Raw genomic sequence first — 23359 nt, 5'->3', positions numbered from 1 at the left:
AGTGAAATCACAGTTGATGTTTGCCTGGAAGGGTGCCAAGTAAGTAAAGGAAAAAAAAAGGAAAAACAGAAAGAACAACAAAACTTGTAATTTTTTAAGTAACAAATCGTAGGTCTTGTATTTAAAATGCTGGTAAGACCCTTCTATGTCCGTTTTTCCAGTGGTGGGGAATTCAACCCAAGTGCAGCAAGGCATGCACTTTGCCTTGAGGTCCACTGAGGGACATCCCCTCGTACCCTCTATGTGACATTTTGTTAATTTCTATTTTATATGTATGAATGTTTGCTTGCGTGTGTGTGTGTGTGTGTGTGTGTGTGTGTGTGTGTGTGTGTGTATCTCTTGTCTGCCTGGTGCTGAAGAAGTCAGAGGAAGGACCCCTGGAACAGGAGTTACAGATGGTGGTGAGCTGCCATGGGCGTGCTGGGAATTGAACCCTGGTCCCTGGTCTCTGGAGGAGCAGCCAGTGTCCTTAACCACTGAGCCGTCTTTCCAGCCCCTCTCTTTGGTGTTTTGAGCCTAGGCTGGCCTCCCATGTCTTCTACCGAGGCCTCCCAAGCGCCGGGGTGACAGGCATGCCTGCCGTCCCTGTCCTTGGCTGCACCTTTGATACCATTGAGTTTGGTGCCAGAAACCACAGCCCAACCTAACAATGCCAAGGAGACCTTGCAAGTCCCCTTTCGGCCACAGACTTGGAGTCAGGCAAGCAAGGGCAGAAACAAGATCACCGAGACTGTGCCTGGTGCTCCGCTTTACATAATCTTTTTTTTTTTTAAAGCTTTATTTACTATGTATACAGCATTCCACCTGCATGTAGACGTGCAGGCCAGAGGAGGGCACCAGATCTCATTACAGATGGTTGTGAGCCACCATGTGGTTGCTGGGAATTGAACTCATAACCCCTGGAAGAGCAGACAGTGCTCTTAACCTCTGAGCCATCTCTCCAGCCCTGCTTTACGTAATCTTAACTGTTTTCTTGTCATGAACCACTGAGACGGAACGCCAATCAAACTTTCCAACTGAGACAATATTACTCGATCTTCCTATGCTCACACAGCCAATAAGACACTATGATTTGATTCCCAGAGTGAAGTTGAATCCTGTGGCCTACTGGACTCCAATTCTTGTACTCCTCCTACCAACAAAAGACTCTTTTTCAAGGGGCTTAATTTCCAAGCCGGTAACAAAGAAGTCAAGCCAGGCATGGCGGTGCATGGTTGAAATCTTAGCACTTAGTAGACTGAGGCAGAGAATTGCCATGAGTTCAAGGACAGTCTGAGCTACATAGGTAAGTACCAGACAGGCCAAGGTCATACAGCAAAACACTGCCTTAACCAATAAACCAAATTAAGATGTTCCTTTTTTTTTTTTTTTAAAGATTTATTCATTTATTATATATAAGTACACGGTAGCTGTCTTCAGACACACCAGAAGAGGGCATCGGATCTCTTTACAGATGGTTGTGAGCTACCATGTGGTTGCTGGGAATTGAGCTCAGGACCTCTGGAAGAGCAGTCAGTGCTCTTAACCACTGAGCCAAGATGTTCCTTTTGATTTTAAAATTGTCTCACTCTTTTAATAGTCTCAGCAGTTGACACACACACACACACACATACACACACACACACACACACAGACACACACACACTTCATATATGTGTGATAACTGTGCTATATACGGAAGTTAAGAGCCTAGGAAAGGCCTCTAACAGCAACAAAAGGGCTGGTGCTCAACAGGTGTCTGCAGATTTCCAGATCTGTCCTTAGGTCAGGGACGGGTAGGGGCTGAGGGATGCTCGTAGTTCTGAGGGGCCGAGGGGAAGGAAACATACACCAGACTCATTGTTTTCAGCATTTATTCATAATTAATTGGAATAATATTGTAGGGTGCTCTGTTATGACAAGGCAATGCTTTAAATTCAGTAAAACTGCAAGGATTCTTAGACAATAACCAAAGTAGTATGGCTTGGCTGATTAATAATAGTTCCCACCCTATGCAAAGCTTGTGTTCTCTCTCTCTCTCTCTCTCTCTCTCTCTCTCTCTCTCTCTCTCTCTCTTTCTCATCAGCCTGTCTTTCCCTCTCAAATGCTAGTATTAAAAGCATGTGTCATCATGCTTAGGTTTTTTTCAGTTTTCTATCATTCATTCATTCATTCATTCAACTTGTTGAAGACCACTGTATCCAGTCACCTACCTAGTCAGAGCATACAAGTAAGTCATGCTCTCCGTCAAGAAGGTCCTGGGAATTAGGTCCAACATGTTGTAGATCTACTGAGCTATACCTGCAGCCCCTAAATTTTTGATCTAGGGAAGAAATGCAACACTGGAAATCTAGCCACACCTATATGGCATACATAACCATAGAGATGTGTGTAGGGTCCTGTTGTGTGTGTAGAATCAAAGAAGACATGGTTACCTTCTCCCTGCAGGAAACTCTACCACACTCCACAGAGGTGGGGCTTCACACACGCTGCTTCTGGACAGGGTTCCAGAGAATGATTCTGGTGTGCTGTGTGGAGAGGGACATACTAGCTCATCATTTCTGGACCTGAAATCAGTTCACCTGAATTCCTCTGATGCCTGTGGCACCAACTCTAGTCACTGGGAACTTCAGTGCTACTGAGTTAGAACATTTTTATGGGAAACAAGTCTTTTTATGACCTGATAACCAGGGCTCTTTGTGCTTGTACCAGGAAATCCTTTTTCATAACTATTAGTGCTTTCAAAGTCAGATAATAACAGATTTTTTTTTTCGGAGTTGGGGACTGAAACCAGGGCCTTGCGCTTGCTAGGCAAGCGCTCTACCACTGAGCTAAATCCCCAACCCCAATAACAGATCTGTATTGTGTAGATGTAGCCCTGTTCCTTATGGGCAAGGGGGGAAATCAACATCATCTCAACAACATATTTGTTCACGATTGCAAGACTACAGCTGCTGGCTGGTCACACGCCGGATGGTGAAGGACAACAGAACTCTATTGGAATGGAACCCCAATATTATTTAGTTTAAGGGGGGGAATGAAGACAAACCAGTCAAGCATAAAAGCGATAAGATACTGTGGGAAATTCAATCCTCCTTTAGCATGGGTGACCTCTGAGTGACCTGTAAAATAAACTGACCTTGAGTGACTTCAAAGGCACCAATGAGACCAAGAACAAGGCAGGCCCCAGAAGAACGCACAGTCCTGTTGGAGATGAGGACCCTCTTAAAGGGCATCAGCCACCCTCTCCACCACACCGGCCCCCTAGCCTAGACTCAAGTAAGCCAAGGGGAAGACAAACCATTTGCTTTTAACTCTATAGTTGCCAAGGTAAGAATTAATTTAAGCAAGATCGGTCTTTACCCTGTAAAGTTGGAATTACTTTACTCCCCAAAGTTCTAGCTAATCATGGTCGTGCTCAAGAGATCTGAAGCTAGGTGGGCAAGATGTTCAAGTGATGTTCAAGCCTGACCTAATCAGTCCCCGGAGTGCATGGTGGGAAGGAAGAACCAAATCTTTCTCTTTACCAAGCAAATGAAACCTGGAGTCAAGATATTTATTGGTGTTTATTTTCTATTTTTCCTGGACTCTGTTCCATTTATTTGCTTTGGTGTCCCTAGCTCCCTCTCACTTTGGGCTTACAGGCAACCATACTGACTTCCACAGGGAAGTGCTCCAGAGCTGTGGAATCAGGCATGGCTCTGCTTGCAGGGTCTGGTTGACCCTGTTTCCATGTGTGTAGGGCAGTCACTAGATGGCCCCTTTTCGAATACTGTTAATTCCACAAAAAGAATTTCTAAGAAATTTCTTCCAAAAAATTACCTCACAGATAATGCACCTTAGAGTTTACACACATGTGCACATATACAGTCGATCACACACAGACACACACACACACACATACACACACACACACACACACACACACACAACACACACACACACACACACACAGAGACACACACACACACATACAGACACACAGAGACACACACACAGACACACACACACACACACACAGACACACACACACACACACAGACACACACACATACAGACACATGTACACACACAGACACACAGAGACACACACACAGACACACACAGACACACACAGACACACACACACACACACACACACACACACAGACACACAGACACACACACACAGACACACACACAGACACACACACACAGACACACACAGACACACACACAGACACACAGAGACACACACACAGACACACATAGACACACACACAGACACAACAGACACACAGACACACACACAGACACACACACACAGACACACAGACACACACACACAGACAGACACACAGACACACACAAACTGGACACAAAGATGTTGGCTGACTTAACCAAGAGACCAAGCTGCAAGCAGCTGTCTTGACTAAGTCAGTGAAGCCGCCGGGGCGACCAGCTCACTTAGGACTCCTGATATGAACTTTGAAATAAAATCAGACGCGTGTTCATCCTGGGCACTGCTTCACTTTCTTTTTCTCAGTATGGTGGAAACCCCTGTGCCCCGCCAACAGCGTGCCCACTGGGATGGAAGGAAGTCAGCTCCTAGATCAGTTCCAGAGCAGATGGACCTTTGGGAGTACTTCCACAGGAGAGCGCCGGAGCCCACAGCGCACGTCTGGCTTCAGGTTCGACTCTGCCAGCTGTAGGATGGGGCTTCATCTGTGTCCACATCTGTCCCCATGAGTGGAACATTTTTCTATCAGACCAGAGCAACATCAATGCTAGGCTCCATTTTGTTTCTCACTGAACAGGTGATAGGGTGGTTTGGAGAGTTTTCTTTCCTAAATGAAAGGCCTTTCCATTTTTATTTATGTTTTTAAAAAGCAAAGCTTTTTTTTTTTTTTAATTGAAGAAGGCAAAGAGAATATCTGGAGATGAATTGGGTTGGGGTGTGTTTTCTTTTTCTGATTTCAACATGGTGAAGACCCCTAGAACCCAGGAAAGTGTCCACGAGTGGCAATCCAAACAGGATCCTGTCTTCTCCACCTGGCTACCCTCGTCCCCCCACCACCACCCCATTTGCTCTTCAACACACAGCAAACTGAAAAGTATACACGTAATCATGTATCCCAACCATCATACATACATCCCAACCATCATAATTTCTCTATTTTTTCCCCCCAGTCTTTTCTTTTTTCTTCACATAGAGATGGGAAACTTGTTTTTAAATCCCCAAAGCTAAAAAGTCTCTAGAGGCCTCATACTATAAAAAGCCCAGCTTCTCTTACTGGTCCCTTGGGGGAGAGATAGTAACATAATTTGCTTGTCTTTTTTGAAGGACAGGTCAGTAGTACCCAAGGGAAGTTGGTCATTCCCTTGAAGTACAAACAAGTATGTAAAGAGATTTCTTAAATGTCCCTTTGATTTCTTTGGCGTTGGGTCTGAACCCAGGCCTCACATATGCTATGCACACGCTCTAACTTCTTGGATTTGAAATGATGCAATCTCCATAGGGAATGGTACAATGTATTGTCCTTTGGGAGTTCCCTTTTATACCTAGAAGCATTCTGTCCTAGTGATGTCAGGCAGGTGGGATCCAGGGCGTACTAACCAACAGGCCTCCAAAGACACAACAGAAAGGAGGATGGGCGGGCCAACTCAAGGCCCTGAACTGAAAGACAATGGTAGTAACTAACTGGTGGTCAAGGCATAAAGCTAGTTAACAGAGGTCACTATGCCAGCTCAGGGCTCCAAAGGACCAGGCCTGACTGACAGGACCAGGGTCATTACTGTTTGATCGGACCTCTTATTTTTAAAAGAGTCTATGCTTAAAAACAAACAAACTTTTTTTTTGAAATGAAAGCAAATTACATCATTTTTCTCCTCCTGCTTCTTCAGAACCCCTAAGTCCTCCCTACCCTATTTTATCTCAAATTCATGGCCTCGTTTTCTTTGTTCACTGTTATAATCCCACAGTGCTTGCATGCATGCCATTTCACTTGGTATGTATCCCGTCCGTGATATGTATACTGTCCATGATATGTATACCGTCCGTGATATGTATCCCGTCCGTGATATGTATACTGTATCATCTGTTATTAGATAACCAACAGCAGCTCTTCCCTAGGGCAGACAACTCCTCCCCTTCTCAGAACTCTTAGGTTGCTTGTAGCCCTTTGTCCAGCAGTACCGCTCGGTGAGATTTCTCCCTTCCCAGTTTGCTAACTTGGATGTCTATTGGCGTCATCCTTGTCCAGGTCTTGCCTAGGCAGCCATATTGCTGAGATTTCATGGGTACTGTTTCCCTGACATTTCTAGGAGATGCAATCTCTCAGCAGGTTTCCCGTTCCCTGTGCTCTTACAGTCATCCTGCTCCCTCTTCTGCTGTGATCCCCGGGCCTTGGGTGCAGGAGTTACAATGGAGATGCACTGGCTGGGGCAGGGCACCACGGGCTCTCTTGTTCTCTGCAGTCTGATTGGTTGTGGCTTTCTGTAACGGTCTCCATCTGTTACAATGAGGAGCGTCTTTGATGATATATTGCTTCCTTGCCTGGTCTGAGTAAAATCTTAACTATTTGATTTGACTACTGCTTGTGTTCTGTTGAATTCTTCTCTTTGGGGATCGCAAGAACTAAGAGATTACTGTTGAAGCTGAGACCAGAAGAAACCAGGGACCTCCCCATGGCAGTGAGATTGTGGTCTTTCTATTGACTGGTGTTCCTCTTTGCCGTCTCCCCTCCCTCATCTCTCTCATTACTGTAGTGAGGGACAGAGACTTGCATGCCACAGTGCACGTGCGGAGGTCAGAGGGCAGCCCTGTGGAGGTAGTCTCCCTCCACCTTCCATGGGTCCCAGAGAGGGTGCCATCTCACCAGCTGCACACTGGCGTTCTCATTTCGTACCCATGACTATAGGTGCATACTGCTGTAATTTATGATTAGGTTAATTTTGAGCCACTTAATCCTCCCCTGAAAAAGTGTGTCTTTGAGGTCTGCTTGTCCTCGTTGGTATTTATTTCTTTTTTTTTTTTTTAATTTATTATATATAAGTACACTGTAGCTGTCTTCAGACACACCAGAAGAGGGCATCGGATCCCATTATAGATGGTTGTGAGCCACCATGTGGTTGCTGGGATTTGAACTCAGGACCTCTGGAAGAGCAGTGAGTGCTCTTAACCTCTGAGCCATCTCTCCAGCCCGTGGTATTTATTTCTATTACAAGAACTTTAATTTGCTAGTTTCCATGGAAGTTACTCTGGAGGAGAACCTGACTACTCTCGGGTTCCTCCTCCCAGAGCTTGGGCCATAAAGTCTTACACTCTAAGGCCAAGCAAGCTAGAGTCTTGAATGAAGGCAGGTGCACTCCCAGAACAAGCAGAGAGTCTAATGTTGCCAAATGAGACTCCCTGAAGGACCAACCTAGGACATTTGATGGATTAACAAAGATGGACTCTTTTATTATTATTATTATTATTATTATTATTATTATTATTATTTAAAAAAATCCACCCATAAACTAATCTGCTACTTATATCCTGAAATAACGATTTTTTTCTTTTTCATCAAAGACAGGTTTTTTTTTTTTAAGATTTATTTATTTATTTCATGCATATAAGTACACTGTCTCTGTCCTCAGACACACCAGAAGAGGGCATCGGATCCCATTACAGATGGTTGTGAGCCACCATGTGGTTGCTGGGGTTGAACTCAGGACCTCTGGAAGAGCAGTCAGTGCTCTTAACCTGTGAGCCATTTCTCCAGCCCTATTATTATTATTATTATTATTATTATTATTATTATTATTATTATTACTCTTTTTTTTTAATTTTTATTTTCCTGGATTTTGTTTGCAGTGCTGAGGACTGAGGAAGGAACCAGGGTCCCGTGAGTGTTAGGCAAGCATTCTCTCTCCACGATACATCTCCATCCTCGTCTGATTTCGGGAAACGCTGTCATTGCACAAGCTCAGACTGGCCTGGACCTCGGAACCCTCATGCCTCTTATCCCCACAGTGCAGAGATTATGGGCGTCCACCATGGTATCTCCTCCCCTTCTGACATCTCCACCTCCCAACGGGTCACCTGTCAGAGTGGCATGCCATCTGCCTCCAAGCAGCAGCGTCTTTGATCTCTTAGATACTACACAGTTAGGCGTGGCTTGTTCCTGAGTGAGGTGCGCACTGGTTCTAAACCTGCCCTGCCAGCCTTGAGAGCCTGCTGTCACTAGTTAGCCACGTGGCATGCGGCAAGAGGCTTCACCTCCTTCATCGCTTTTCCCATCTGTGTTGCGGGATTAAGAGAATTGATACCTCATGGAGTCGTACTACTTCACCTAATCCTCCCGGTCCTTGAAACACTGCTAGTAAGCTGAGGCGGCTGCCAGGGGTATAATGCGTCCTCAGCATGCTCAAGGCTGTGAGTTTGAGCCCCAGCATCACAAAAATGGAAGTAACAATAACAAAGAATTCATAAGCATGTGCAACCTCAGGGCTGGAGAGATGGCTAGGCGGTTAAGACTGCTCTTCCAGAGGTCCTGAGTTCAATTCCCGGCAACCGCACAGCAGCTCGCAATCATTTGTAAAAGGGACCAATGCCCTCTTCTGGTGTGTCTGAAGACAGCGACAGAGTACTCACATGCATAAAATAAATAAAAGAAAAGAAAAACAAACCCCAGGCTCTCCTGGATAGTGCCTCAGAGCAATTAAAGCGATTTCCAATACAAACAGTGTCTAAAACATGTGGTGGAAACCTTGGCCAGTAGTCTGTGGAGACATGTGTGCTCCAGGCAATCTGCCATTCAGTTTGAATAGACCAACACTCACTGAAGTGCACACAAAGGAAAATGGCTACTCTTTAAAAAAGGTCCTCTTCCGGGCCTTAGCAAAACAAATGTTGCAAAAGTTCACAGCACTCTGTATCAACTGAGTTTACACTTTAAACTCATTCATAATTTCCAGGGCATGATGCCCAGTCTCAAAGAGGTGAGCATACACCACCACCAGGGCAGGGCTGGAAGATAAGTCACCCTTGCTGGCTGGGTTGGACCATTAACCACAAACATCTTACACAACACTTTCTCACAAGGCCTGCTTCTGAAGTGATTGAGGTCACCATGCAGATTTAACGATCTCAACGCTAATGAGGCTGGAAGCCATATTAAGCATCCCTAGTTTGGCCCCGTGGAGAGGCTACAGAGCATCATTGAATAGAGTAAGCTGAGGGCTTGTAGACAGGAGTTGGCTCATTGGGAATTATTAGGAAAGTTGAGTCAATATGAATTGGTCAACGTGGACGCAGAGCAAAAGGACTGCCCCAGATTATGAGTCTGGAGAGATGGCTCATAGGGTAAGAGCACTGGATACTTTTCCAGAGCACTTCCATTCTCAAAACCCACATGGCTACTCATGACTGCCTGAACTCCAATTCCAGGGGATCCAACACCTTCTTCTGGCCTCCATACGGCACGTACATAGTAGTACACGGACATACATATGGACAAAATACCCATAAAATGAAAAAAAAATCCTGAGAGAACAAAGTTACAAAAGGCATTATGGAGCCACAGAAAACTTTAATAATGCAGTGTACTGTTTGTTACTATTGAACTAGAATATTATGCTTCTTAGTTTAAAGATGACATATTGTGACTAGGTGGAAGTTATATTTAGGAGAGGCATGCTGAAGTATTTAGGGGGATGCCCACACTATTTACTACTTCTAGTAGTTCAGCAAAATCAACAGCCCTCAGCCAAGCCGTGGTGCTCACGCCTCTGATTGCAGCACACTCTGAGGTGGATCTCTGAGCTTGAGGCCACCTGGTCTACAGAGTGAGGTTCCAGACAACCAGGACTACACGGAGAAACCCTGTCTCAAAAAAAAAAAAAAAAAAGTCAATAGAACTTATAAGAGACAAAGTAAGCTGGAGAGATGGCTCAGTGGTTAAGAGCATTGGCTGCTCTTCCAGAGGTCCTGAGTTCAAATCCCAGCAACATGGTGGCTCACAACCATCTATAATGGGATCTGATGCCCTCTTCTGGTGTGTCTGAAGACAGCTACAGTGTACTCATATACATTAAATAAATAATATTAAAAAACAATCATTATTTAAAAAGGGAGGCTGGAGAGATGGCTCAGTGGTTAAGAGCACTGACTGCTCTTCTAGAGGTCCTGAGTTCAAATCCCAGCAACCACGTGGTGGCTCACAACCATCTGTAATGGGATCTGATGCCCTTTTCTGGTGTGTTCAAACATAGCTATTTATTCATGTAAATAAAACAAATCTTTAAAAAAAAGAATGGGAATTTAACATTTTTATAATAAGCAGAAAAGGGAATGAAGATATTTGAAAATAGGTGATTTATATGATCATTTAGAATGGTGACTATTCAGCCATTGATTTATCAAAGGCCGAGTGATTAATATAAGAATTAAGAGGGCCCCATGCAGTGGGACAATCCCAGCCTCTTGGGAGACTAAAGTGGGAGGATCATCTGATCCCAGAAGCCTGAGAGTGGTTTGGGCAACATGGCAAGATTCCTATTTCAAAAAGTAAGGCACAGCACAATAGAAATAACAAGAATCCAAAACAAAAACAGAAAAGGAATTGGTTAAGTATAGGTGCTGGGCAACTCTGTCATAACCTCCCACATCTTCTTCCAATTGTGGCTTCTGATGAAGGGAAAATGGAAGTGGTGTGTACTCTGTGGTTGATGCTTTCCCTCTCGTGTGAGTGACAGGGCTTCCTGTTACCACCTGAGATGGAAGGGATGATCACCTTTCTAAGGACAAAGAACTCGAGGCTCTGGAAACAAAGTCCGAACCCCATCCCTTTCCCCATCTCGCAGAAGCAAGGGCTGCCTCGTCAGTGACGTCAGACTCAACATTAAGCCACTGCTTTCTGGAGAGCCGTGAGTTTATTTTCCTTTGTGTCTGTAAGAGCTTGGCTGCTTACATCTGTAATAAGCTTCCCTAAGCCTACCAGACAAAACTCAAACTTACTTTGGTCATGACTGATCAGACCGTAGCTTCAGTGACACCAGCATCAACCTGCAATGGTGACTTTTGCTCTGTAGTTCTAATGGAGCAATGCTGCGTGCTAAGGCCTTGAACCATCTGCAGGAAGACCCAAGGTGACATGGGCCACCCCCTCTGAGGCTTTAAGGTCAGAAAATCTGCCAGGCTCAACTCGATAGCTTCGTTGTCTAATTAGCTGTACCTCAGATCAGCTTCTGCCTTATGATGAGAAGCGCCATCTCAGAAGGAACGTGATGCAGGTGGGCGGTGGCTAGTCAGCCGGCTGCGCTCTCCCGCCCACTCAAGCATATCTTATCTTCATCTGAGCTTGTAATCATTTAATTATCAATTCACACCCGACAATTTCACGAAGGACAGGAGGCAGCACCCTGCTCACTGGCAAGTTATGCTCAAGAAAGAGTGGGTCCCGAGCCAGGTCGAAGGCCTTCCATTGACTTAATGCACAGGGTCTAAGTCAGGCCTCTGGAATGATAAAGAAACCATAGTAGAAAGTTCCCCGGGGTTGGGGATTTAGCTCAGTGGTAGAGCGCTTGCCTAGCAAGCACAAGGCCCTGGGTTCGGTCCTCAGCTCCGAATAAAAAAAAAAAAAAGAAAAAAGGAAAAAAGAAATCCCCAAATCATAAGGAACCATTCCAGACACATTCTTAACCATGCTAGATTGTTTTTAACCATGGGCCAAGGGAGTCCTGGTTTATGTCAAATTCACTGGCACCATCAGAACCTCTATTATTTTGAGACAAGCCTAGGCAGGCCACAGACTCATGGTGTAGACCAGGCTGGTCTTGAACTCAGGATTCTTCTGATTCCGCCTCCTGAGATCACAGGTGTCTGTTATCATGCCTGGCTCGGTCACAACTTTGTACTGTCCCTTGCAGCACTTGGCGGGCAGCCTTTATCCCTCACAGCGACTCTTGCCTCAGTGAACTGGAAGAGAGCTGTGGACCTGGGTCATAATCATGCTATCATCGCCACCTTACCTCACCACTTAACCAGATGGTGGCCTGTAAGGACAGGGTGGATTCTTGGGGAGGGGCAGGCAGGCAGTTCTGCTAGCGTTTTCCCCGTGGTTCTCCAAGGTAGCAGTGGTCCCCAACAGCATACCTGGTGTGGAGGTTTGAATATGCTCAGCCCAGGGAGTGGCACTATTAGGAGGTGTGGCCCTGTTGGAGTAGGTGTGTCACTGTGGGTGTGGGCTTTAAGGAAGTCAGTCTCCTAGCAGCCTTCAGATGAAGATGCAGACCTCTCAGCTCCTCCTGCACCATGCCTGCCTGGATGCTAATGGACACCTTGATGATAATGGATTGAACCTCTGAACCTGAAGCCAGCCCCAATTAAATGTTGTCCTTATAAGACTTGCCTTGGTCATGGTGCCTGTTCACAGCAGTGAAACCCTAACTAAGACACCTGGAGACACATCAAAGCATCACGCAGCAGAAAGAGACCAGCTCTTAAAAAACAGGGATGAGATATCGTTCAAGCTGCCATTAAGCCAGCATGCTCCTAAGTGGGCATGAAACGGCAGAGGAGGCCCAGAGGGAAATCTGGAAGACAGCTTAACCACAGCATTTGCATTTACGTGGAGTGTGAGGGAGACAGAATGGACGAAGGCTAATGACAACCATATACGCTTGATTCCCGCTAATGGAGACATAATCTGACAGAACAGTCAGGACTGGCTTTTAGCTCTCTTGCATTTGAAAGGTGAGAAGGTCTCAGAACATCTCTCGTGGGTTGGCATGAGAAGGATCCCAAGAAATCTGCTCCAGGCATTTTTATGTGGGCCTTTTGCATCGTCGTGCAACTTTCTTTCAAATCAGGAGTGAAATGATACATGAACGGATATTCTGTAACGGGAGTTTGGTCTTTCTCTGATAATTCTGTGCTTACAGGGCCCTGTGTATAGTCAGTAGCAAGCAGATCAGTGGTAGTTTCAGTGAGCAGCAGGCCTGCGTGGATTATTTTATTATTGTGTTAATAATTTTATAATTATTAAATTAATAATAATTTAAAATTTATTCATGTGTTAAGTAGCTGGTGGAGGGGGATATGTGGAAGGTACTCGAGGGGAATGGGAATGACCATATTTTCTGTTTGAAATTCTCTAAGAATAAATTTTAAAAGCTGAAAATTCAAACATATATCATGGAGAAATGGAAATTTTAGTCTACCCTTGAGAGGAGGAATTAGTATGACACATCAAGATCTGAAAATTTACATTTTGCTGATTTTATGTATACAAGCGTCCATTTTAAGAAAATAAGCATAACTTACACATTAAGAAAAAGTGGTGAAGGGGTTGGGGATTTAGCTCAGCGGTAGAGCGCTTGCCTAGTGAGTGCAAGGCCCTGGGTTTGGTCCCCAGCTCCGAAAAAAGAAAAAAAAAAGAAAAGAAAAAGTGGTGAGGGAGCTGACATTCCAAAGCCTGTGAGCAGGGCCTGCACGCACAGCCGTGAGCAAACACGTTGGTTGGAAAGGTTGGCTGGGGCCTCCAAACTCAGTGTCACAGACAATAAGGCTCACAGGGTCCAATGCCAGGGGAAGAAAGGAAGTGTGACTTGGGCAGGTCAGCCAGGAGGGTCGACTCAGCCACCTTTAGAGCATCATCCATCCAACTCCTGTCCCTGTGTCATTCGTACTTCTGCTACACGACACTATCTTCCTAGAATCTAAAGAAAGTACTAGTTAACATGTTTTAACACTCCCACAGCTCACTGCCTTTTCCGGGCAGAATTAGTGAGAGTAGACATGGTTAACCTGGGCTGGGATATTTTTTTTCGAATAGAGCATTATCTCAATTATCGAATAGAGCATTATCTTAATTATCGAATAGAGCATTATCTCAATTACTGAACAGTGTATATCTCAATTATCAAATAGTGTATTATTATCTCAATTATCGAATGGTGTATTATCTCAATTATCGAACAGTGTATTATCTCGAGCTCATTTTTGTCATTTTGGTAGACTGAAAGAAAATTCTATTATGACCCAGTCTAATTGCTTCTGCTTGTCAGCTTGCTCTCGTAAAGCTGTGACATTTCTTTATGCTTCGTGTATTTCCTGAGGTACCTTAGTTCCTGGGACAAAGTAAGCCAGGGATGCTCTTCTGGCCTTTTGTCCCTACCTGGACCCAATTCAACCTCAATCTACTCCTTAGAACACAGCCTTGTTCCCCATCTCTTCCCTTCCTCTCTCCTAGACATTGTCCCTTCTCTCCTAGACATTGTCCCTTCTCTCTTAGTCATTGTCCCTTCTCTCTTAGTCATTGTCCCTTCTCTCTTAGTCATTATCCCTTCTCTCCTAAACATTATCCCTTCTCTCGTAAACATTGTCCCTTCTCTCCTAGACATTGTCCCTTCTCTCTTAGACATTGTCCCTTCTCTCCTAGACATTGTCCCTTCTCTATTAGACATTGTCCCTTCTCTATTAGACATTGTTCCTTCTCTCCTAGACATTGTTCCTTGCATTTCTTTTCAAACTCCTCGTGGTTCTCTCTGCCTATGAACGTCACAGATACTTGAGAACGTGAACATTCATGTACATATATGCTATGGGATGTGAAATCTGCTGACAAACCATGCTAAGAGATTCCAGATGGGCTTAGGTAGTGAAAGGAAGCTATAAAAACACCGAACTATGTTTATGACCTTGGGGTGAAGGTGACTTCTTAAAATGTTACCCCGGAATGTAATAGCTTAAAGAGAAAACCTGGTGAGTGGGACTTTCAGCAAACCAGAAAACTTACACAGGGCAAAAAATAATGACAACAAAATGTAGTAGACAGCTGCAGACCAGATGAAAATATCCTCTGCATTTTTAACAGAAGGCCTGAGAAAGCCTACCAGTTAGTAGATAAATAGGGAAAAAAGCACGAGAAAAATATACACAGGCAATGGACTGAAGGTTATGTCCTCAAGGGCAGCAACTGTGCCTGTCCTATTGCTGGACACTGAGAAAACTCACCCATTCTCAATTTCAGTCATAAAAATGGCATTTAAAGTGGAGGGATTTTTTTCATTCCTAAAACGGGGAAAGGTTCAAGCGTTGGTTAGGATGTGGGACAAACGTATGTGTTCACGTGACACTCGGAGCACAGGCATGCATCTTCACATGGTTCGCACGGTCAGGATCTACCAAGCGAGTGTATAAGCACACATGTGGGGCTCCCGATTTAGCAGTGCCCACCCTGGGACCGACACCAGGGGAGGGCAAGCTGCACAGTGGTTATTGCAAGGGCGTTCTTGCAAGAGTGATGCCCACAGACCAGAACTGGCAGCGAGCAGAAACACGTTTGTGAGCCCTTTCTCCTCACAGTGTTCTGGACATTGTGCCAAGTCTAAATGGTAATTCTATTCCATTGTTGGGGTCTTTCCATTAACTTACCAACTTCCTGTGCGTGTTTTCTTAAAAAAAAACTTTATTAATGTACAATTCACATACCACACAATCTACCGACTTAAAGTGTATGATTCAGCCGTAAACCAGAGTGAAAAATTAGATATGACTAGTCGCCGAACACATGTGTCACACTAACCTATTGAGAAAAAAATGATTTTTTTTTTTATTAAATGTTTTCAGTTGGGAGGCAGAGGCAAGTGGAGCTCTGTAAGTCCCAGGCCAGCCTGGTCTATGTAGCAAGTTCCAGGCTAGTCAGAGTACGCACTGAGATCTTGTCTCAAAAATAAAAATACAAAGTAAAAAGAAAATATGTTTTGCAGGGAGAGATTTTGTAACCTTACATTTCCCTCTTTTTTCCTTCTGTTTAAAACTATATCAAATTATTCTATTATCCTGACATCTGATATGTAAACTACATTGTTAGTCATTAAATAAAGCTTTTTTGTGAAGAAAAAAATTTTTTAAAAAGCCACACCACATCCAAGCCACCCTCTTTACTGGTGAGGATTAGATGGGGTTCACCAGCTTTCCACATATCCCTGTGTAAGACAAGGGCGACAGAGTCTAAATTCTGTGTAAGTAACTATTTAGAGGGATTTCTAATAAAGTGAAACAGATTTTCCTATAAGAACATTTGAAAACAATTGCTTTCTTAATTAGTTCCTTCCAAAATAGGTTCTTACCGTGATTACAGACAAAAAACAAAACGAATCAAAAAAACCCAAGGCAACAACACTTGTACGGAACCGTATAATACAATTTGCCATGTTGGCTGTTTTAGGCGTGCGGGTTGGTGCTTTTAACCAGATGGCTGCGTCTCTGCCTCCTGCCGTTGTAATCCAGACGGCAAGTCTCCGTCCCTCTTTGTAATCCGTGCAAAGGTTTCCTCGGGATGGAAAGCCCATGATGAGGGGCAGTGGGAGAGACAAAGGGTGAACTGGAAAAATGGGGTCGTCGTCCCCTAAAGGTACTACATTACTCCTAATTGTGATTTTAAGCCTTTGAATGAGATAGGGATTTTTCCAAAGCAAATGTAAAGGTTGGGGGGAAATCATATGCTCCCCAACGCTGGTTTTCCTGTGTGTAATCACACTGCCAAGCATACAGCCAAGTGTGCACAGCTACTGAAGTGAAGATGGCTTGCTACCTGGAAGTGTTCATCGGAAGATGGCATCGGGACTTATTTTTATTTTATGCGTATGGGGTATGGTCTGCATGTATGCATGCATACTACATGCATGCCTGGGGCTCATGGAGGCGAGAAGACAGAACTGGGTCTCCCAGAACTGGAGTTACAGATACATAGCTATAGGCTCCATATAGGCTTTGGGTCTTCTGCAAGAGCAGCAAGTTCTCTTAACTACTGAGCCGCCTCTCCAGCTGCCCTGAGCCTTTTTGTTTGTTTCTTTTCTCCTCTTCTTGGTACATCCTCGAGCAGTCGGGTACCTAAAGACACGGCTTTGGGATCTAGTTTCCTGATCCAGACTCCACAGTTTCATAGACACCTGCCTCACTCTGTGCCCTTGGTTCCTCTTGTACTTGAGAGACGCTTGCTCAGGGCGTTGTAACATGTGTCCCAGGTCTCAGTGTGTGCTGGCATCTGAGAACAGGAACAAGGACACTCGAAACCGGGAGCTACAGAGAGAGCCAAGCTCTTCAGATGTGGCCCTCCACGCCCCAAACTGCTAGGAACTCTCTTGGGATTCAGGTGGTTCCTGTACGCCATAGGTCTGTCTGTGAAGCTGTAGTCCTACACACAGTATTTACCTCTAAGACTGCTGTGCAGCATTAATGAGGTGAAGCAGGCCAAAAAACCACATCCTTGGTAAACCTTGAGGGCTTTGAACAGCGCCATGCTCTGGAGCTGCCGAGGAGCAGAACTCACAGTACAGCAATGGCAGGGCATACAAACTTCCTACGTGTCTGCCTGCCGACTGCGGTCTGTGCACTCCGCGCTCACTGGCTTAGCCCTCAACAGTTTATGGAGCCTGGGCTGTTTTCCACTTGGGAAGCAGGGACCATTACATGCACTTCGTAAGAGCGGCAGCAGGCACGGAGAGGGGACGACACCTGGGCAAGGTCATTGTTAACTCAGCTGCAGAGCCAGGCTTTGAACCCAGCCGTTAGTAAGGTCTGTATCCTTAACCACTACTAACCAGCTTATCGTCTTACACTTAAGCAATAAACTGTTTCCCTTTCTAAGTTTTCAAAACTCAAGATGACAGTTTGGAGACAAAACTCAGTGGTACAGGGCTTGCCTGGCTTATGACTGATTCCCAGTTAATTACACAGGCAAACAGTCTCAAGATGAGTTTGCCAAATGTTTTCATACTCCTCAACTACTTCAGAAACCTTTCTTTCTCTCCCTCCCTTCCTCTTTCTTCCTCTCTCTCTCTCTCTCTTTCTTAGGAGATGAGGACTTGTCCCCCCTGTTTGCATACCTCAGGTTAGCCTAGATTTTGGCCTGTAGAGATTCCCTGCTTTAGTTTTCCAAGGATCTAGAGCTCCAAAGCACCACCATGCCCAGTTCCTGGAAATCCGTTCTTTTCAACAACTACCAGTGGATTACTTGTTATTAGGGGAAGTCAAAATAAGAAGTATTTTTAAAAGCCATTATAAAAATTCTCATTGGCCACGTATGACCCCTGTGATCCCACCGTGACCTATGAGTCTGATGTAGTTCTGGACGACAATGGCTGGACGCATTGCCTTTCCTTCACGCTGTGGCATCTGTTCCTTTAGCTCGCTGTTTCCAAGTTCCTGTCTCCACAGTGAACCGATGCACCTTTACAGTGGCTTGGAACGCGTCCTTAGAGGAAGTGGTTTGGGCTACTGGCTGAGTAACCCGTCAGTGGGTTATTTTGTTTGCTTGCTTTTTGTTGTTTTATTCTCTCAGATATTACATTCGTCTGCAGCTTCCCCCTCCCCCCAACTTCCTTCCCCTTCCCCTCCACCCCTCTTGCACCTCCCTTAAAGAAAAGAGCAGGCCTCCCAGGGACATCAACCAAACACGGCATAACACACTACAGTTACACCGGTACACCGGGCACGTATTCTCACATCCCGGCTGGATCAGGCAACCCAGAGGGAGGAAAGGGACCCTGAGGACCAGCAAAAGAGTCAGGGACAGCTCCAGCTCTCCATGTCAGGAGCCTACAGACCATCAACCTACACAACCATAACATATATGCAGGGACCTCGGTCAGACACATACAGGATCCCTGGCCTCTGCGCACCCGTGCGTTGTAGTTAGTTGGTTCTATGTGCCATGTTCTTGTGGTGGGTGACCTTGACCTCTCTAAGCCTCGGTGTTGTGTGGGCAAGGGGTAATTTTACACTTTCTCTTAACTTGCTTCCGACTCCAACTGCAGTACACATGGAAAACTTTCCTCTCTCCAACTAACGCCACCCCCACAATGGGGGAGGACACAGCTACTTGTGAGAATGGAAACCCCCTTCCCAGGATGCAGAGGGGCTCCTGCACCCCAGCACTGCACTAGCATTGACTCCCAGACTGGAAAGGGGCTGAGTAGCCTCTGTCCTGCCTATCAGATGGCTTTTGACTTCAGTGCCCCCTTGCCCCAGTGGACCAGAATACCTAGTATCTCGGATGCTACTGGATTCTGGTTACTCTCTTTCCTAGTCCCTCCACACGGTCTGTCTAAACCCAAAGCTCAACTGAGAGCAGAGAGACCCCCTGAGCGTAGACAGCTTGAGAGGAGGGGTTAAAGGCGTAAGAATGTGGGAGTGGTTGAGAGCAGGATCTTAGGCCTAAAGATCCCAGGTGATCTCTCAAGTCATGTTATCTGCCTAGACAGAAGGCTACATTCTGTTTTTTCTAACCCTCTTGTTTTGATCAAGTTCGGAGGGCTCCAGACCTTGTAAGGTGCATGCGGCGTCTCAGAGCACAGGGGCTCATATCACTTGGGGACCTTCCAGAGTGTCTCTACTCATTAACTTGCTGATAGGGTAGCACGTGACCAGTTTGCTCCTGATAGCTCCTATTAGCAAAGATGCCAAGTCCGTTCAGTGTTCTTTGAGACACTCACCCAGGAGTGGAGCCAATATCTCAGTAAGGGCTCGAGTGGAAACCCAAAGCTGAAGTTTAACTGAGTTGTTCTGCCTCGGGGGAGGATCCTTAGGGGCTCCTGTCTCCTCACCTAGGAAGAAGCCCAGCTCATCTCCATGGAAGCCTGCAGGTCCTAGAGACCTATTTGAGACTGGGACTGGGGCTCTGGATCCTGCCAAGACCATTCCTTACCCTAAGTCACTTTCCCTGAGCCTCAGTTTCTCATCTGTAAAATGAGCGCGCGCAGCAGTATCTCATTCGCAGGAGTGAGGATTTAAGGGCTCCTACACTCGGCATTTAGCAAAGCAGGCCAGACTCATGGCTAACCACCCCATATCCGTTTTATTCCTACGGACATCGTTTCCCAAGGGCAAAGAACAGAATGTGTGATGGAAGCAGTTCCCCAGGGGACCACAAATAGCGCCAATTTTAGTGAGAAGTTACAGGAGTCAAAAAACTTTTCTGTACCTAACCACTGTTCTTTGGACATCTTGTTTTCAAAAGCAAAGGACACAATGACAAAAACATCCCAAGCTGTGTTTTCCAGTCAGTGTGGATTCCCTGGAATAACTCCTTGTCCTGGTTATAGAAGGGCAGCCTCGTCTCTGGCACACGAGGTGGGAACTGCCTGTTGTGTCGTTGTCAGGCCTCGGTCTCAGCACTGACCAGCTATGTAAGCAAGTGAGGTTTCCTATCTCCATTACACGGGATTCCTCTCCCCCCACCAGTGTGCCTAGGGGCTGATGTTTGGGTATCCACTTCCCTGAGAAGCTCTTCTGACCTTTACCAAGCACCCCAGGGGCCAGAGTTGGGATCACAGTCCTTCAACAAGGCTTTTCCCACCATAGCAGCAGGGTTTCCGCTCTCTCTCGGCTGCAGTTCCAAAGGAAGAAGCCCAGGTTTTGCTCTTTATATCCACCCGGAAAGGTTCTGCTAGACAGCAGGGGCTCGATGAACAAGTGTGGATTAGATGGGTTCATAAGTGAATCACGAAAAGGCAGATTTGGACGAACGCATATATGTTATATTCTTATAAAGGGCTAACAAACCGTAGGATCGCACAGTGATCCACATGGTGGAAGGAAAGAAGCAATCCTCATAAATTGACCCCTGACCTCCACACTAGAACTGGCACACACACATAGAGTGGGGAGATCGATATAATTTCAGAAGATAGTCTTTTACATTATAAAATTGCTAATTTTTTTTCCAATCAAGGAAACAAACCTGTCGCCTTCCTGTCGGGCACAAACACCCAGAGGGTTATGTCCCCTTTGGATGACTTGGATGGGGCGGTTAAGAACCTGCCTGCAGTTTCTCCAGCCCACATGCCTTCCGTCTCCCTTTGGCCACAATGAACTTCTTTTGTCCTTCCTAGTTGATGGCTCCTTCACCCCAGACCCACCATCTGCCCTGCCCTTTTCTGTTGTACCAGATTGTCCTTCTGTCTTTCTTGCCCTTTGTTCTGCCTCCCCATCCCCCCTCCACAGAACTAATCATCTGTTTACTGTCTTGCTTTTCTCCTGTGGGGTCGTGTCTAACTTCTTTTCCTCCACATTTCCAGGCTAGTATACACCACCAAAATTTTAGACATTGAACTGCTAAAGCAACTAAAATCTGTCTACAGAAAAATGGGATTTCATTAATTACAGTTTGGGCCATACTTACTACTTAGGTCTATGGCTCTAAGCTTTGACTCCCAGCAACATTTAATATTAACACGACCTTGAGAGGAGGAAGTGACTATCACGGCCAGTCTACCTTTCTCGGTTCTTGCTTATCTCTGGGAACACTTGCAGACTTGGCAATGACCCTGAACCAAATCGAACACCGCAGTCCTGAACTGTTTGCCCGTTACGCTATTTCTGTTTCCTGCACCCACCCTGAGGCGGTGGGTCAGGAGAAGAGCACTGTTTAAAACGATGTGGTGCACAATGGTACTCAGAGGTCCGCTCTCCTGCTGACAGTCAGGCTGAGCTGTGAACTCCGGGGCTTCCGTGGGTTTCCCTGGATGGAGGGATCGTTCACATGTCTCTGTGGTTTACAGCTGGTAAGGAACATGTCCCCAGTGGGGACAGAACCCGTGCTCACTCTCCCCCTTTCCACCATAGCCTCCGCCTGCTTCTTCCGTGTGGTGTCCTTGCTGCAAGCACAGCCTTGGCTATGAGCTTATCTTGACTTACAGAGTCCTTCCAGAAAATCCTGGGTGGAAGTCACGGGACCCTGGGTATCTCCTCCTTCCTGTGGCAGTACTCTTAGTCCCCCTCCCCCATACTGATTTCATTTCCCCTTCTTTGTTGGTTGGTCCCAGCTCTATCAGACTGTAAGCACTGGGCTAGCCTTCAGCTGTGTGCTAGCCTTTATTGGCCCCCACTCTCTTGTAGGATAATTTCACTATTCTCAGGGTTGCCACTATGATCAGGAGTAGAGGATCTCCAAGTTCATTTTCATAGCCAAGTTTCTCCTGCGTTCCATTTACCCAGATACCTGCTGCTGTCCTGTCTGAGATCTACTGAGGATTTGAAGATTAAGAAAACTGTTTAAATCAGAGGCTCGTTCAATTCGGGTTTTGAGGCAGTGTCTCACTGTGTAGCCCTGGCTGGCCTGGAACTCACTATGTAGACGGAGCTGGCTTTGAATTCACAGAGATGTTCCTGGCTCTGCCTCCCAAGTGCTGCTGGGACCAAAGGTGTGCGTCACCACGCCTGGTCTTTGTGTCTGAGCTTCTGATTCCACCCCAGATCTGGCCTCTTCTAGTTTTGTCTTGGTAGATGACACGAGTGCTCTGAGCTGCCGAAGCATGGAACCTCTAAGGCACAGCCCAGGGCCATCTTTCATTGTTCTCTCTTCCTCACATTCGTTCCACACCCGGTCTGTCTGGTAACACGTTCTGTTTCAAGAAACATTTCCCATGCATGCATGTATGTATGTATGTATATGCATGTTTGTGTATATGTGTGCATGTGTGTTTGTGTGTATGTGTTTGTATGTGTGTGTAGTATATATGCATGTATGTTTTATGTGCGTATAGTGTGTATTTGTATGTGTGCATATGTATGTATGCATGTGTATTGTGTATGTATGTATGTGTGTGTGTATATGTATGTGTGTATATCTGTTTGTGTATGTATATGTGTGTATGTGTGTATGTATGTGTGCATGTGTATGTTTGTGTGTATGTATGTATGTGTTTGAATGTGTGTGTAGTGTATATGTTTGTAGGTATGTGTTTATGTGTGTATAGTGTGTATTTGTGTATGTATATATGTGTATGTATGTATGTGTATGTGTGTGTATGTATGTGTGTATATCTGTTTGTGTATGTGTGTGTATGTATGTGTGTATGTATGTGTATGTGTATGTATGTGTGTATATCTGTTTGTGTATGTGTGTGTGTACATATGTGTGTATATCTGTTTGTGTCTGTATGTGTGTGTGTGTGTGTGTGTGTGTTTAGACATGTGTGGACTACAGAGGCCACCCTCCAATGATGGTCCTTGCCTTTCACCTTGTTTGAGAGATGTCTTTTGTCTCCCACCACATATGCCAAGCTAACTGGCCCATAAACTTCCAGAGATTCTGCCCTCACCACTCCCTCCTCACTGCGGGTGTGCGGAGATCAGAGGAGCACTCCTAGGAAGTCCTCCGACGTCCCCACACTTTGACAGATCACTTTCCCGAACAGAGCTCCCCAGCCCCGACTTTAAGCCTCTGTGTTCTTCACAGTGATTATGAAGACACAGCCTTGCGTTCCTTTTTGTCGGCTTCCCCGTCAGCCAGTGTGAAAGGCAGCCATGCAGAGGTAAACTATCCAGCCACTCTTAGCCTCTTAGGGGCCTCCACAGAGATGACTCGGCTTTGCTTTCCATCAAGAAGCAATCGGCCAAAGGTGTTCT

At 45.6% G+C, this 23359-nt stretch overlaps 1 protein-coding gene across 1 annotated transcript in view; it reads right to left on the bottom strand.

The window, feature by feature from the left end:
* Cpm (carboxypeptidase M) overlaps positions 1-23359 on the bottom strand; it is a 56979-nt gene that overhangs the window by 25950 nt on the left and 7670 nt on the right.

This window comes from Rattus rattus, chromosome 1 (assembly GCF_011064425.1).
Source record: "Rattus rattus isolate New Zealand chromosome 1, Rrattus_CSIRO_v1, whole genome shotgun sequence".
In the NCBI taxonomy this organism is placed as follows: domain Eukaryota; kingdom Metazoa; phylum Chordata; class Mammalia; order Rodentia; family Muridae; genus Rattus; species Rattus rattus.
The sequence above is the reverse complement of the archived record's forward strand: the minus strand, read 5'-3'. Positions and strand labels throughout refer to the sequence as shown.